Raw genomic sequence first — 14,450 nt, forward strand, 5'->3', positions numbered from 1 at the left:
AGGGCAGCAGGGAGGGCAAAAGCAGGAAAAAAAACCCATCAAGGTGGGGAGAACCACTGGTCCCCGGTCCCAGCGGCAGCGATGCCGGCACTGCCTGCGCTGGCAGAGCTTCCCAGCTGGCCAGGCAGAGGCAGCACCACTTCTCCCAGTCTGCACAGGGCTTGGTTTAACACCAGCCAAGATTTTATCTTTGTAAAATGGCTATTTTTAAGCAGCAGCTGTAATCTAATTAAGTATCAACCAGGGAAGGCTTCACGCACTCAGCTGGACACAGCCGACGGGCAGCGGGGACAAACCGCATGAGACGGGACGTGTTTGCTGGCTCGGCTCTGGCAGCAGGCACGGAGCCCCTCCACCAGGAGCCGGTGGCATCGTAAAAAGCCAGCTGTACTGCAGCTATGTTTGCATCCACCTATAGGTAGGGCTCTAAAATATCAACGCACGCTCCACAGACACTGCGAACGCTCTGGGTGCCGCAGGTAATGCACCTACCCCCGTTGGTTTACGCCAACAGGGACCGGCCGGGTCCTGGCCAAGCCACCCCCGTGGACCCTCCAGGGCAGCTGTGTTGTGACGAGTTCCGCGGTGACACCCGGGCAAATACACTACAAGAAGCCGTGCATGATTGCGATGCAAGTCAGTGAAAGGGGAGTGTCTTTACCCACCCGTTACAAGCCCCAGTAGAAAGAGTGGTGTGGATTATTGCTTAGAGAACAGTGCTCTCATTTTAAATTTCATTTAAAAACTATTCAATTCGGAGAGATTTTATGCAATACATCTCTCTGCTTTGAAAAGCATTGTGCAGCTGAGAATACATGAACAATAGGGAGAAGGTTATAACACCTTTTCTCCTATCCGCATATTTTATTGTGCAAATTTCCCCTCCCCCCAGTCCTATTTCAAACACCATTTTTAATTTGCATGCCTTTATAAAACCCGTATGGAGTACAGAGAATTTGCATAGCATCCAATACATTATAGATTAGCTTTCACAACATTATACAGTATTGGGAAATGAGGAGGCTTAATATGCTAATTAGGGTGCTTTATTTTTTTTTTAAAGCCAAGATTGGAGTTAATTGTGCACACGCAAATGCCAAAAAAAAAAAAAAAAAGTAGTAAACTAAAATTATCTTAACTAAACAGATGGGAATTTGCCTAAACTGGGGTTTTCACTATAGTTTGTCATGGCCCTATTTGTCAGGTGAGGTACTGCAATACCTCAGCCCGGGTAGAAAAGAGGCGATTTCCTCCGTCCATCTGTCCCGGCACAAGGAGCAGAGCGGGACAGGCAGACAAGTGCTGAGGAGCCGCTGCGTGCTTCAGGCCCGCCAACCTTTGCCGGCAGAGCCGTCACCGTGCCGGGGTGCTCCTGTGCTGGGGGGCTGTAAGCCGTCCTGCCTGGCACGGGGACTGACCGCGGGCAGCTGGTACGAGATGGGCACGTCGTGTAAGGAGGGACTGGGGGAGGAAAGTCCGACGGAAAGCAGTAGTTGGCACTTGTCCTCCTCTGCCTTAGCCCGTCCCGTCCCCCCCCAGCACGCAGACGACCTGGAGGTTTGCCCGAGCGAGCTCCCGGCTTCCCTCGGCTCCGCTATTTTGCTGGCCGGGGCACTGGGATGAACAGTGCGTACCTGAGCGAAGAAGCCCTCTCAATGCGCTAGAGAAAGCACCAATTTGTGGCGCATGAAATGCAGCTCGTTTGATCAAAGTCCTAAGGAACAATTTTGTCTGCTTCCAGGAAATTAATCCCGAGACCTCTTAATGCGTGAGCTGCTCCCGCGTGCAGCAGGATTTGAGCGACCTGGTGATGGGAGAAGGTGTGACACCTCTGCAGTCCAGCGCTTCACCCGCGGGGATGCAAGGCGAGCTACTGCGGGGTGGACTCCTCAGCTCCCAAATTCCCAAGATAAGTAAATATATTGAAAAGTGAGCCTGGCTGCTGGTACCTTTTCCGATTGCTCATCTCTGAGTAGCTGTCTAGCCTTGTTCAATTTAATAGTCAGAGTCAGGCATGGCTTTGGCTGAAATCCTGATGGAGGTGCAGAAGGGCACGTCTGGGCCATGGTGTTTTTCTCTCCAAGCACTCAGCAGTGCACGTTGAATGCGAATCCTCCGTACTGTGCCTTGGCTTGCAACTCAGCCGGTCCCAAAAAAAGCCCTCAGGCAGCACCAGCACCCTGCCCACACCGGCAGGTCGAACCTGCAAAGTGTTTTGTTTGCTATTACAGAGGGAAGCGTAAGGCTCTTCTGGGAGCAAGGACTGTTAGCTGTAGGAAAAGGATTTTTTCATAGCTTGCCCTGGCACTGTTTGTTTGAGGAGGGATTTTTTTTAGTTGCCTTAGAGGCAGAGGAATGGAGAGACTAAATGACTTGCCCGGCTCCCACGGGAAGGCTGTGTCCCAGCCACCCACCTGCCTCCCCGGCCAGCTGTGCCACCCCAAAAACGGCTCAGAGGATCATCTGCTCAGTTTCTGGGTTTCTCTCTCAAAAGACTTTCATTTCCTCATCTTTTTCCTGGGATAACTTTGTGCTTTCCAGCTGCTTTTTTTAATTAGGTTGCTGTTGTTGGGCTGTACAGGATATCCTATGAGGTCCTCGGCCCCTTCCCCAGGGGCTTCAGTTGTTTTTCCTCTGCCTTTAATTTATGATGGGATTCTTTTTCATCTCCCCCCGTGTGGTTTTCAGCCCAGCTCTCTAGTAGTTTGGTTGCTTTTATCCAAGTAAAATGTTCAGAGGTTTGAGAGCTTGTGCTCTCTTGTCGCGCTCTGTATGCCCAAGAAAATGAGCTGAGGCAATTAGGATCATTTCAGATGTCATAAGATGGTATTCTTGCAGTGTTTTTCTTCCTCACCATCACAGAAGGATTTTTTTGTTTTTACTTGCTTGTGCTTTTCATCCAGATGTAGTAGGGTTGGCTGCTGCAGGCTTAACCATGTGAGGCTGGGTCTGTTGGGCTGCTTTACCAACCCTGCTAAGATTTTTTTTGCCGACATCTACAAATGACAGGAAGACTTGAGTCTAGAGAAACAGTCCCGGCTGCCTCATACTGAATAGTATTGCCCCCAGTGGCAAATTAAACCATTTGCTATGGTTGATTTATTTAAGAGAGGCACGACGTTAAGAAGATCGGTGCCCATCTATTCTCACAGGCTTCACTTTATCAGAGTCTGCTGCAAACATGATTTTACACCTGGGACAGAGGTGGGTTTTATCGGTGTTTCAGCAGTTTGGTTCCTCTGCTCCCCTGTTAGAAGACCCCGCTCGGGTGCTGGCAGCTACTGGCAGAAAACGAGCGGTGCCAGTCTTTTTCAAATGCAGTGTGGCACCATCTCAAAGGCAAGGACCTCTTCCCTTCACCTTGTGGCCCTGGGACCTCCTCCCTGTGGCACTTCAGCCCCTCTTGGCTCAGGACACCAGCCCCAAAAGTCCTGCTGCACCCCTTGCTGCTGGTGGCCCCAGGCGACAGGACGACGCTGACGGAGTGAACCGATTTTTGAAAAACGATGTACGTTCACTCATTAAAATCTCATCCCTGAACTAGGTCCCCAAAGCTTTGGGTTCAGTTTAAAAATCCTGGCCACCTCTCCCTCCAAATTCAGGAATCGCTACAGCACTTCTTTGTCGTGAAGGTTGATCTTGCATAAAATACAGCATCGCTTCCAGGCTGAGTAGGCTCATCGCACTGACGTGTGAGATCATCCCTCAGAAGAAAGAGCTGCTATATGCTCTTTGTAGAGCATCTATTACGTTTCTATTTCATTATTACCTATTTTTCACCCACACCCTTAATATGGAAAAGAGGGAACACGATGGTGCAGAAGCCATCTGTTCTCTCTTCTTACTTCTCTTTGAGACACCCTCACCCTGTCTGAGGGATTTCTTGCCCTGCCTCCTCGCGCCACAGCACCAGTTTCAGGTTAGTTGCAGTAGTTTTTAACTCCATTGAAAAAACTGGTGGCATTATAATATTTCTTTCTGGCCAGAACAAGTTTGAAGTAGAAAAAAAGTAAATTAATCATCAAAGAATTAGTTCTTTATCAGTCCCAAATGTGAGAAGATATAATTTCTGCCCCTCTCAAATTATCAATCATGACAGGCTTTTAGTTTGATTAATGACCTTTTAGGTTCACGATTTCACCTGCACCTATATAAAGTAGATAATCCCTAAACAGATATTTTACCTAGTGCCATCACTCTAGCTTCTACCAGCTTAAGAAAGAGACCCAGTAGGCCGAAGTCCCATATACAACTGGAAAAGCTGGCCAGGTTACTCTTTTGGTGATCTGATTCCAGTTACTGGCCATCGTGTTTGCGTGCTGGTGCTGCAAACACGACCCTTCCCTGAATGAACTCAGATTGCAGAGAAGAGTCTGAGCAACTTCTTGGAAAAGTGCTGTTAATTTTTGAAAAGAACATCCCGATCTTGCCAGGAAAGAGCCATTTTCCAGGAACGAGCAATGGGATGTACTGATGCTAATGGCTTTGTAGCCAGTGTTTCGGCTGGTCCTCACAAGTCACAGCAGGTGATCCAGAGAAGAGCCGGTGACCACGACAGGTGAGATTTAGGAGCAAAAGTCACTTTGGGACTCGAAAATCTCACCCAATAATCTGTAGACTTTTGTCGGCTGCTTGTAACCGGTGTTTGAGTGGCATAAAGTCTCGGCAACACCGTAGTTATGTTTATGACTTGCAATCAATAAAGATGTAAGTGGTGATTGGAACAGCTTTGGATAATTCACATCCCATTCTATGCTCTAATGGATGTAATATAAATGTTATACCCAAAAATGATCATTGCCAAGGAGAGCAAATGAACACGGCAGACAGCACACTGTTCCCTCAAACCAGATGAACCATTGCTCAGAATTAATTTTGGATTTTTAGACGCAATCTTTCAGAAAAGGGAGCTGCAAAGAAAAGGTGCAACAAGCAAAGGCTCTTCAACGTGCTAATTAAAGGGCTTCCTCAGAGTTGCGCAGGACGGGGTGGGCAGTGCATGGGTTGCACTGAATCTCCCAGGCAGTGGGGCTGCCCGAGGGCTGACCTGGCACGTTTTGCCACCTGGGTTTTACAAACTGCAGGTGTTCTTCAGCTGATTTTTGATGTTCCGTACAATATTTGGTGTACAGGGTACAGTGCGGCATTTTCCCAGCACTGTTGCTTGCAGCATCTTGAGAGTCCGCACGTAGCTTTTTGGGGGGTAGAGGGTGAAGAAATCACGCATGAGCTTGAAGGAAGACCAGAATAACATCAGCAGTGAGAACGCCTCTCTGGTCTTGAAAATAGCTTTTCTCCACTCATGCCCAGGGCAGAGGCTCAGGACAGCAGCGAACAAGCTGCAGAATTGCTGATCAGTGTCCCAGCCCGGAGAGGGATGCCCGGCTGCCCAGCCGGCTCGGGAGGATGCCAACCGCCGGGCAAGAGCTCCAACCACTGCAGCTCCACTGCTCTTCTGCGCCTTGGCGCAAGGACTTGGCGGCTTCCACAGCGCCACGTAGGCAGGACGTCTGCGTCCCCAGCGGCACCGGGGGGGATGTGTGCCATCGTACCCGGGGACAGAGGGTTCCATCAGTGATGAAGCTAAGAAATTGAAGACCAGTGGCCACGGGGATCCTTCTCACAAGGCAGATGGATGCTGGCTCCAGACGTATGGTAAACACGGCTAACAGGAGCCTCGTCCATTGCTAACAGGTCTGGCTAGAAGGCCGGGGACATCACTTCCCCGGGTACTTAATACAGCATCTGCCACAATGCAAAATCCTGCGTGGTCACTAACGTGCCCTTTCTCATTTTTTCCCAGCGGTACAACATCAGATGCCAAATAACTCTGGTTGGAGAAGCGCTGTGGAAATGCAGGCACACATCACTAGGGATGCGGTATTTACAGCAAAGCTGTTTGTGTTTTAATGTACCCTGGCGCTGGCCGTTTGGATACATCAGGGGAGGCAGAATCACCGCGCCAAAGGCACCCCTGGGCTCCAGCTGTGTCATACCGCATGGGCGCAGAACAGCTGTAAATCTGGTCTAATATCTGGCTCGGCCAGGTTTATTGCTGATTTGTGGGATCAGAGCAACAAAAAGCCACAGGAGGTTTCTGGCAAATCCGGCCTTCTGAAGATTGCAAGATTAATGACACGTGACGTCCTCCCTCCGAGTCGGCGTGTGGCCCTTGCCGAGCTGAGCAGTCAGACCAAGAGCTGCATCCCCTGCAAAGGGCTCTTCACCTTCCCATCCAAATCCCAGTGACGTGAAGGAGGCGAAAGTCCATGGTGGTACCAGGTCTTGGTTAGTACGTTATCAAGTGTTTTTTGACTTCTTGTATTTTTAATCCCTGTTATTTTTACCTAATCCCTTTAATTTAGGAATCTGACATATTTAGGGCACTCTCACTTCTGCAGCAGGAATTGTTTTTCTCTTGTTTCTAATGACCAAAGCTGTCCTTGCTGGCTGGAGAACCCCTGGGACTGCTGACATCAGCACAACCCAACCAACGTTGTAACATCAAAGAGTTTAGAAGTTAAATGCTCGGGTTTCCAAAATCCACCTCATAGTGTCAGAGGAAAGGCAAGTGGACTAAGGCGTGAACAAGCAAGCATTTTCTTAATTCAAAATGCCTCCTAACATCCTCTGGGGTAAGACTCCTGAAAACACTGAATTAATTGTTCCTGTTGGTATCACTGGCAAATCTCCACTGACTTCTGGGAAGGCAGGGTGGGAAGCTTGTTGCGGACATGTGGGAATTGTCACCTTTACCGTGCTCGGAGAGGGAAATATCTGAAGGGGACAGGGAGAACGACCCCAACGACTGCACCGTTGCTTTGCACCGAGATTTCAGCCCCACGCATCCAGCGCCGCAGAGAAACGCCTCAAAGCCACGCATCACGCCAAATCACCAGCCTTCCCCGCTCAGCGCTGACGGGAGGAAGGGGAGTTGATGCCAACGGGGTCTGCAGTCCTGCTCACTGGAGCTGAGCGGGCCAGAAGGCAAGCGGCCCGCCGCCGTGTCCCCGAGCCGGCCCGCGCGGGCGCACGGCAGCACAGGGCACTGAGAAATGCAGAAATCAAGCCTGGGCACTCTGTTTAATTTGACAGGATACCACAAAAATCTCACTAACAACAACCTTGGTATTGTTAAAATATAAATATAGAAACAATCCAGGAAGAGACACCAAATGCAGCATTATTCTCTAGAGGGCATTGCTTGAGGTTAAAGACCCATCTAAATCAAATAAGGCATTTTATTCCCCCAAGCTCTATAAATCCCAGCCTGATCTGTAACTATTGAACGGACTTTTTGTCAGATCTTGTTACTGAAATAACTTCTGACTAGATACAAAACCTGCGGGTGAATGCATTGTCCAAGTGCTCCCCTCTTTCCAAGATAAGATCTATCTGCCTGTCATAATTTACCGATTTAGCAATGTCTCTGTGCCACGACTTCATGTTTTGCTACGCACCCACGCGTGAGGGATGGGGAAGATTTCCGATGGAAACGGGCTCATTATTAAAACCCACTACGTTTGCTTAAAGACTACAGTTACCTGGTACTTCAAGCAGGAGTGAACAGAGCCCTGAAAGTGTGGGCATAAAAACATATGGTCATTCACTATTCCTATTGGTTACCTTCTGTCTCAAAAAGTGACCTTCTGTATTTCACACTGAACATTTAATATTTGTGGAGAAAGCACCAGGCGTTTCTTCTTTCAGGAATGAACCTGGTTGCTCTTTGCTACCATTTCAGATCTGCACCATTTTTTCCCTGCCCTGCGTTACCAGCAGTTGCACATGTATAAGATTTAACGTTTGAGGGATTGAAATGCTTTATGGGTGGGCAGAGGAAGGGATAAAAGTGAAAGCCATCTAGCTTGAAAAGACAAAGAGCTTTCAAAATTAGAAGATTAAAACCCGGCGCCGCAAGCCCCATATATCCCCCAGCCACCTAAGAAATACACTGCATGTTGATGGCTGGAATAATGCTCAGAGGCATCAGGCACAGTGCTAAATCCCCTGGCAGAAGGACATTGTTTTTCCTCAAGAGCAGAGCCAGAAGCGGTTCCCTTTGCTCAAGGGGCGGCCGGGTGCCGGGGATCAGCGCCCCGGGACTGCGGCTCCCCGGCTGCCAGCGCTGGCCGTGGGCTCATCCGCGGCCATCACCCACAGCTGGGCTGCGACCCTCCTTCAGGTCCCTGCACGGTTTGCCTCTTTTGTGCCTTTCGGTACTGAACGGTGTCACGGGACGATAAAAATCCGATCTGTGAAATGGCGCAAAAAGCCGTTTTTAAAATTTGGTTGTGCTGTGATATTGCCAGCAACGGAGCCAGCAACCGCGGGAGATGGAGACAGGCGGTGGTTCCTCCTGCCGAGCTGCCGTGGGGTGTCAGCCTGCCGGGACTGCTTCTGTTCAAAGGGCATTAGTGACCTCCGCACACTTTCGGTTCTGCTCTGATGGCAAACGCCTGTAAACGAGAGGCTTTCCAAAGGGTGCTGAACACCGGTTTTGCAACGGACGTTTGAACGCTCTGCAAATGATCTAGCAGGGGATGGGATTTTTAGTTACTGCTGAGTATACAGTAGCTGCAATAGTTCTCCGTAACAGAACTTTGTTCTAGTCTTCATTACTGTGTTTTTCCATACATAGTGTTCTTTTGGTCAGTTCAGGGTTTCTTGCGTTTTTCGTTTAGAGGCAGGTTGGAGCAACCACTGTAACCTTGTGGAATCTGTGGGGTTTTTCCTTGCAGTAACTAGGTATGCATTTTAAATTCAGGTGTGTTAACCGATGCTGTATTTGCTGCAACGTGGAAGACATACAGAGACGTACGATGCCATTGTAACACCTACACACGCTCTGAATGCACCTGCACGGAGCCAGATGTGTTACCAGCTGAGACTGCAAGTTCCTCCACTCTTTGCAGAGACTTTGCAGCCTGTGTTTGGCAGCAGCTGCTGTCTCTAGGAAAGTATATTTATACGTTTCATAAATGTAGCTCAAACAAATTAAACTCTGTACTAACAGGATCATAATTTAATAGAAGTGCCAAGAGCTAATGCAATAATACGTGCCTATTGGATTAGGAAATGCAAGCCATAACAAGTCACTGTAGTTCATTTACAGCAGTGCCTGAGACTGGAGGTACAGATGTGGCAAGGGGGTGGGAGGAAGAGCTACCCGAACAGGGAGGCAGAATAAGGGAGAGCAGATGCTTAACCTCACGCTCAAACCTACAACATCTGAAACAGCAACGTGGATCTTTCCTGTCATTGCCTGGATCCTTTCTAACCTGGACGGATATGAGCAAGAGACTCAACTTACCTTGCGTGCAGGCTTATCCCCTCACCTTCTCTTTCTCTTGCCTCTAGACACATCCATTTTTCCCCCCGTCTTCTATGATTTATTTTCCTCTTGGGACGGCTTCTTCTGTGACTCCTGCTCTCGGGCTCCTCAGTAGGCTGCAGGTAGGTGCTGCTTAGTCCAAAGGCTACACAAGACATTCAAAGAACAGCTACATCGCTCGTATAAAGCTAGAGGTGTCCGACCCATGATTACAGTGCCAGCCAGCACAGAGAAATCCACCAGAGCAACGCAAGTGCCTGCGTCCACCTGAGCTCAACGCTGAAACATTAGAATTACTTTGAAGAAGAAAGGCATTTACTTTTCCCTTTGTATGTTAGGTGCCAGCAGTTACCATTAAAGAGGAAACAGGCAAGCCCAGACCCCCAGGGAGATGTTCAAAGGAAGGGCCCTGCTCCTGCTGCTGGGAGCCCCACTTTGAGCTGCTGGTTTTCCTTTTTCCTTTTCCAGTCCCAAGGAGCTCTGCCTCGGCTTTTCCCATACTGATGCTTACAATGCAGGATAAATGACTCATGCAAGCAATTTATGGAAATTAACTGTTAAGCACCACAGGTATTATCAAAACGAGTGCATGAGTCACAAGTCTTTCTCTAAGATTCCTTGCGGCCATAAAGGCAGGACGCCGTGCCACTGCACGAGGCCCGGCTCTGCCCCCGTTGACGCTGCACAATCACGTGTCCTTGCACACTCAGGTCCAGCTTCGTCAAGGCAGCAAAGCTCGTCCCCACGATGCTAAAGGTTATACAGGCAAAACAAAAGAGTTCCCAGTTCTTAGATGCCAGCCCTGACTCCACCAGCATCTTCCCAGCCTGGGCAACCTGCTCATCCCAGATTCTCATTCTCCTAGTTACATTCCCAGGAAAACACCCTCAAACAATCTGCGCAACAGCCCAGACGTTTCTGCAAACCAGAGCACGCTCTCTGCCCTTCTTGGCAATGCTTTAAGCGAGATGCTCCGATGAACTCCTAGAGCATTAAGACTTCATTATTGGCACAAACCATACACAGTATTATTTCCTAATATGCTATAAAGTAATAGCTGTCAATTAAACAAATATTCTGATGTCTTCCTTTTAAAGTATTATTTTGCTTTGTCACTAATTTGCACAATACAATAATTTCATATTACTCTCCTAGCTCTGAGCATGAATTACTCTCCTAGCTCCGACCAGACATTTTATCTTTTTCCAGCTCATAACCCAGGCCTATAGAATGGGTGGCAAGTAAATTCGTGCTGATGAACATAATTTCAAACAAATTGCTCAAATAAATTGTGCTGCATCTTTTTAAGATAGCCATTTCCCCAAATGTTCTCTTTAAAGCACACCACTTTTGGCAATGGTGCTCTTTAGATGTCAGGTATCATCTAAAATAATGCGTAACAGATTCCTTCTAAAAATAAGCCACTTAAAAAAATTATGCTGCAAATGCTAATGGCTGTGCTGAAAATGTATCAAAGCAAAATAGCACAGAGAAATGGGGGAACAAATCCCATCTGCTTATGGCCACACTCACAGCTCGGAAGGGCTTGGGAATGTGATGCTTTTATGGAGCATGGCTCCGAGGGCAGAACTCAACTAGCACGCCGGAAAAGTAATCCTACGATTAAAAAGAAACAACTGAGAAACGAAGTAGTATTACATCGCACGTCATTTCACAGATGTACTCCAAAAGAGATATCAGCCTAAAAAAGAATATATTAAAGAAATTAAGTCAAATAATTAGCAAATAATCTGGGCATGTGAAGTTGGTGAGATGCTGCATTCAAACATTCTCCTTCTGTGTTGGTTGTCATTAAATGTTACCGTGAAGGCATAAGAATACAAGAAATATATCAACAGCAGAACTACAGAAATTTATCTTAGCAGAAAATTGTTCCTATGCAACTGAATAATTAGTTTCACTTAAGTCACTCAGCCTGCTACCGCCGTCTGCATCCCCTTTTGTCTATTTCTTGTTAAATTCCTATTCAGCCATCACTCAGCTCTGAGATGATAGGATTGTATAATAAACAAAATAATTAGTTTCCAAACTCATAATACACTGTAACATATTTCCTGGAATATGGTTTTTTTATAACTGCTATTTTGCATTCTCTCACGATTGAGAACTCAGCTCACACGTATAAGAGAATTTGAAGACGGTATAATTTTGCCATGAATCCAACGGATGAAAGTAAATTCATGCTCATTTAGGAAAGCTAAGTGAACAAATTCTGATGCACGTACCAGAATGTCTGCACCAGCCAAGTCAGCCCACACGTATTGACATGCGTCACAGACAAATTACATATAGATGGAGCACGTTCCCCTTAGGACTTCTTAAATAAGGACCACTACCGAAATGGGGGAACTCCTTTCGCCAGGGCAGTACCGACAGCCAAGATACTGCAGGGCGGACTGGCACCCTCTGCTCCACACCAGCGCTGGCATATACTGGTAGCACTGAAAATGAGACATACGTCAGCTGAGGCCTTTAAAACAATCTCAGTAAAACAGCACAATCTCTTTAGTCTTAAATTACGAGTGGACCCCAGGAGCACGGGATGCTCACAGGACTAACCTTACAGTCTGTGTAACCAAACAGATTCGAAACCTTGGAGAAAGTCGATTGAATACCTTTTCTTTTTCCCGCTGCAAGACTCAAAATCATTGTGAAATCTGAAGTCACTGTTTAATTTTCCAATGGCAACGAAGATACGATAAGAAGAGGTGAACTCGCAGCTCGGAATCATTCATCTCCAAGCACAGGCGAACCGCATGCTAAACCGCAGGGGGGATGAGCACGGCAGGGCATTTTCTGGGTGACGGGGTCCTCTGCGGTACGATGATGGGCACCGGCACAAGCAAACAGGCTGCATACTTACCTCTGGCTTTCAGCGCGAGCTAGAATATCAGATCGCACAGAGGAATTCAGCTTAAGAAACCGGCACTGTCCGTCTGCAACGACTCACAGCTACGCACGGCTCGTTGGCAGTAGGTGGGAAGCGGCTGATTACGAACTCAGGGCGGCGATTTCCCAAGCCTGGGTCTCTACTGGCGGAGCTAAGAGAAGCGGTCTGTCAGCTTAGCCGGTAGAGAGAGCTGCCCTGAGCGAGTAATGGTCCCCGTGCCGCCCCGTCCGATGGGGTGCAAGGTCTGCATCTCCACCTGAGGCACCTTCACCACCCCGTCTTCTCTGATCCGCTCCCCCCCACCTCCTTTAAGGGAAAAAAAGAACAGTTTTGAAGCGACTCCTCTGAAACGCTCTATAAATTAAGCCGTGTTCGTAGAAACAATTAACCGCAGCGACGGGATGAGATGACGAGGGCAACTCAGGCTTCTGGTGGGAGGACGGAGCGGAGGAGAGAGAGGCCAGTGAGACTGTGGGGGCCACGGCACCCCGAGGGCAGCACCGGCGCTCGCCTTCCCCGAGCGGGCAGCGGCCGCGGCCGGTGACGGAGCTCCGCGCGGCCGGGAAGGCATCTGCCTGCCTGCCGCAACGCCGCGGCATCGCCTGCAAAACGCCACCTCAGAAAGAAAAGCCATTTCCTAACAAAAAAGCCCTTTGGTTTACAACTCTAGAAACAACAGCTAAGCCCTTCCCCACCTCCCCTAGCTTAGTCTTCTGCGGGAGGTCTTCTCCCACCCACGTTCTCCTCCCTGGGGACTTCTGCCGGCTGAGCCGTGCCCCCGAGAGCCGACGTCTGTAGCTCCAAGAAACAAGCGGTCCTTCATCACAGCGTGCTACGACAAACTGCGGAAAGACAGCGCTTTGTCATTTACGGATTAAACCAGCAAAACACACGTCGTGGTGTTTGCTCCCCTTCCCTCTTCACTGGACACCTACCCGTGGTATCAGGGCACACCCGACTCCGCTCCCTTATCATTCCCTGACCAGGGCCAAGGGCTTGCTAACGGATGGTACTGCTCTTTATAAAAGGTCTTCTGGCACAAGCAAAAATAGAAGGATGGCCCTGCCCTGATTATGACCGTTTAAAAAATCCTTTTTAGTTTCCTTAGGGCTGTAAGCGTTAGTTGGCTGGGTTTAATTCAATGAACTCAAAGCAATGAAGTTCATTGAAGCTGGTTTGTACAAAGAGTTTTCTTTCACGGAGGCAGCATTAGACAACGCGGTGCCGGATCCCAGGAGAATATTAAACATTTAATATACTGGCAAGTGTAACGTTTTATAAAAATGTTGTGTGAAGGATGAGCAGCAGAGCTAAAAAGCATAAAAAAGCTCATGCTCGTCTCCAGGCTGCTGCTGAGCACTGCAGACCTCCAGTTACTGAACAAACCTGAATTCAAGAGCTTTTCCTTCCTTTATTGTTACGCAGTGGCTTTTGCTAACATCAGAGATGAGTAGCTGAGTAATTTCCTACGTAGCCAACTGTAAGCAACTCTTACTAATAGAATGCAGCAGTAATTTGCAGTAATTGTGCAAATCTGCAGTTTACTGAAAATACTGTTATTATTGATTTTGGACCAAAGCTGAAGCATTTTTATAAGAGAGATTAGGGGTTATTGTTCCTTAAGGAACTGGTTTTACTAGCTGTAGGAGAGTGTCACTATGAAAATTAATCTCGGTACTTTTCAGTATAACAATGTATTGTAAATTAATTTTCTTGGTAATTCCTGTACTCCAGGTGACCAATAGTTCCCAGCCTACTCTAGCTACAGCTTCTCCTCACCAGGTTAAAGACTGCAGAAACCGCCAGCTTTACAGGGCAAGGTTGGCAACATGAAAGCACACTAGTTACCCTTTGCAATACACAAGCTCATTAAAGCAACTTTGAGAGTCTCCCTGCCGTAAAGGCTGCCTGAAAGACTGGGGGAAACCTCGGCTCAGCAGAAGGCAGTGACAGCTTTGCCACTGCTGTCACTGGAGCTAGGGTTTTAATCCACATCTGTTTCAAAAGCACAGCCAACACGAACGCAGTGCTCCCGCACAGGTGTGTGCAGAGACTGGTCAGTGACCTGCAAAAGGTGGCATTTGAATATTCCAGGCAAAACTACCAAAACCTCTTTCCTTAAGATTCATTTCCAGTTTAGTGCATCAATACACTTCCCTGTTGCAAGCACCGTATCTCTCGTTTCAGCTTCGCCTACTGCAAGCT

The 14,450-nt window shown here is 48.1% G+C and overlaps 1 protein-coding gene across 5 annotated transcripts in view; it reads right to left on the bottom strand.

The window, feature by feature from the left end:
- GRIA3 (glutamate ionotropic receptor AMPA type subunit 3) overlaps positions 1 to 14,450 on the bottom strand; it is a 156,263-nt gene that overhangs the window by 7,456 nt on the left and 134,357 nt on the right. The window lies entirely within an intron of this gene.

The sequence above is a fragment of the Harpia harpyja genome, chromosome 18, assembly GCF_026419915.1.
Source record: "Harpia harpyja isolate bHarHar1 chromosome 18, bHarHar1 primary haplotype, whole genome shotgun sequence".
Classification (NCBI taxonomy): Eukaryota; Metazoa; Chordata; class Aves; order Accipitriformes; family Accipitridae; genus Harpia; species Harpia harpyja.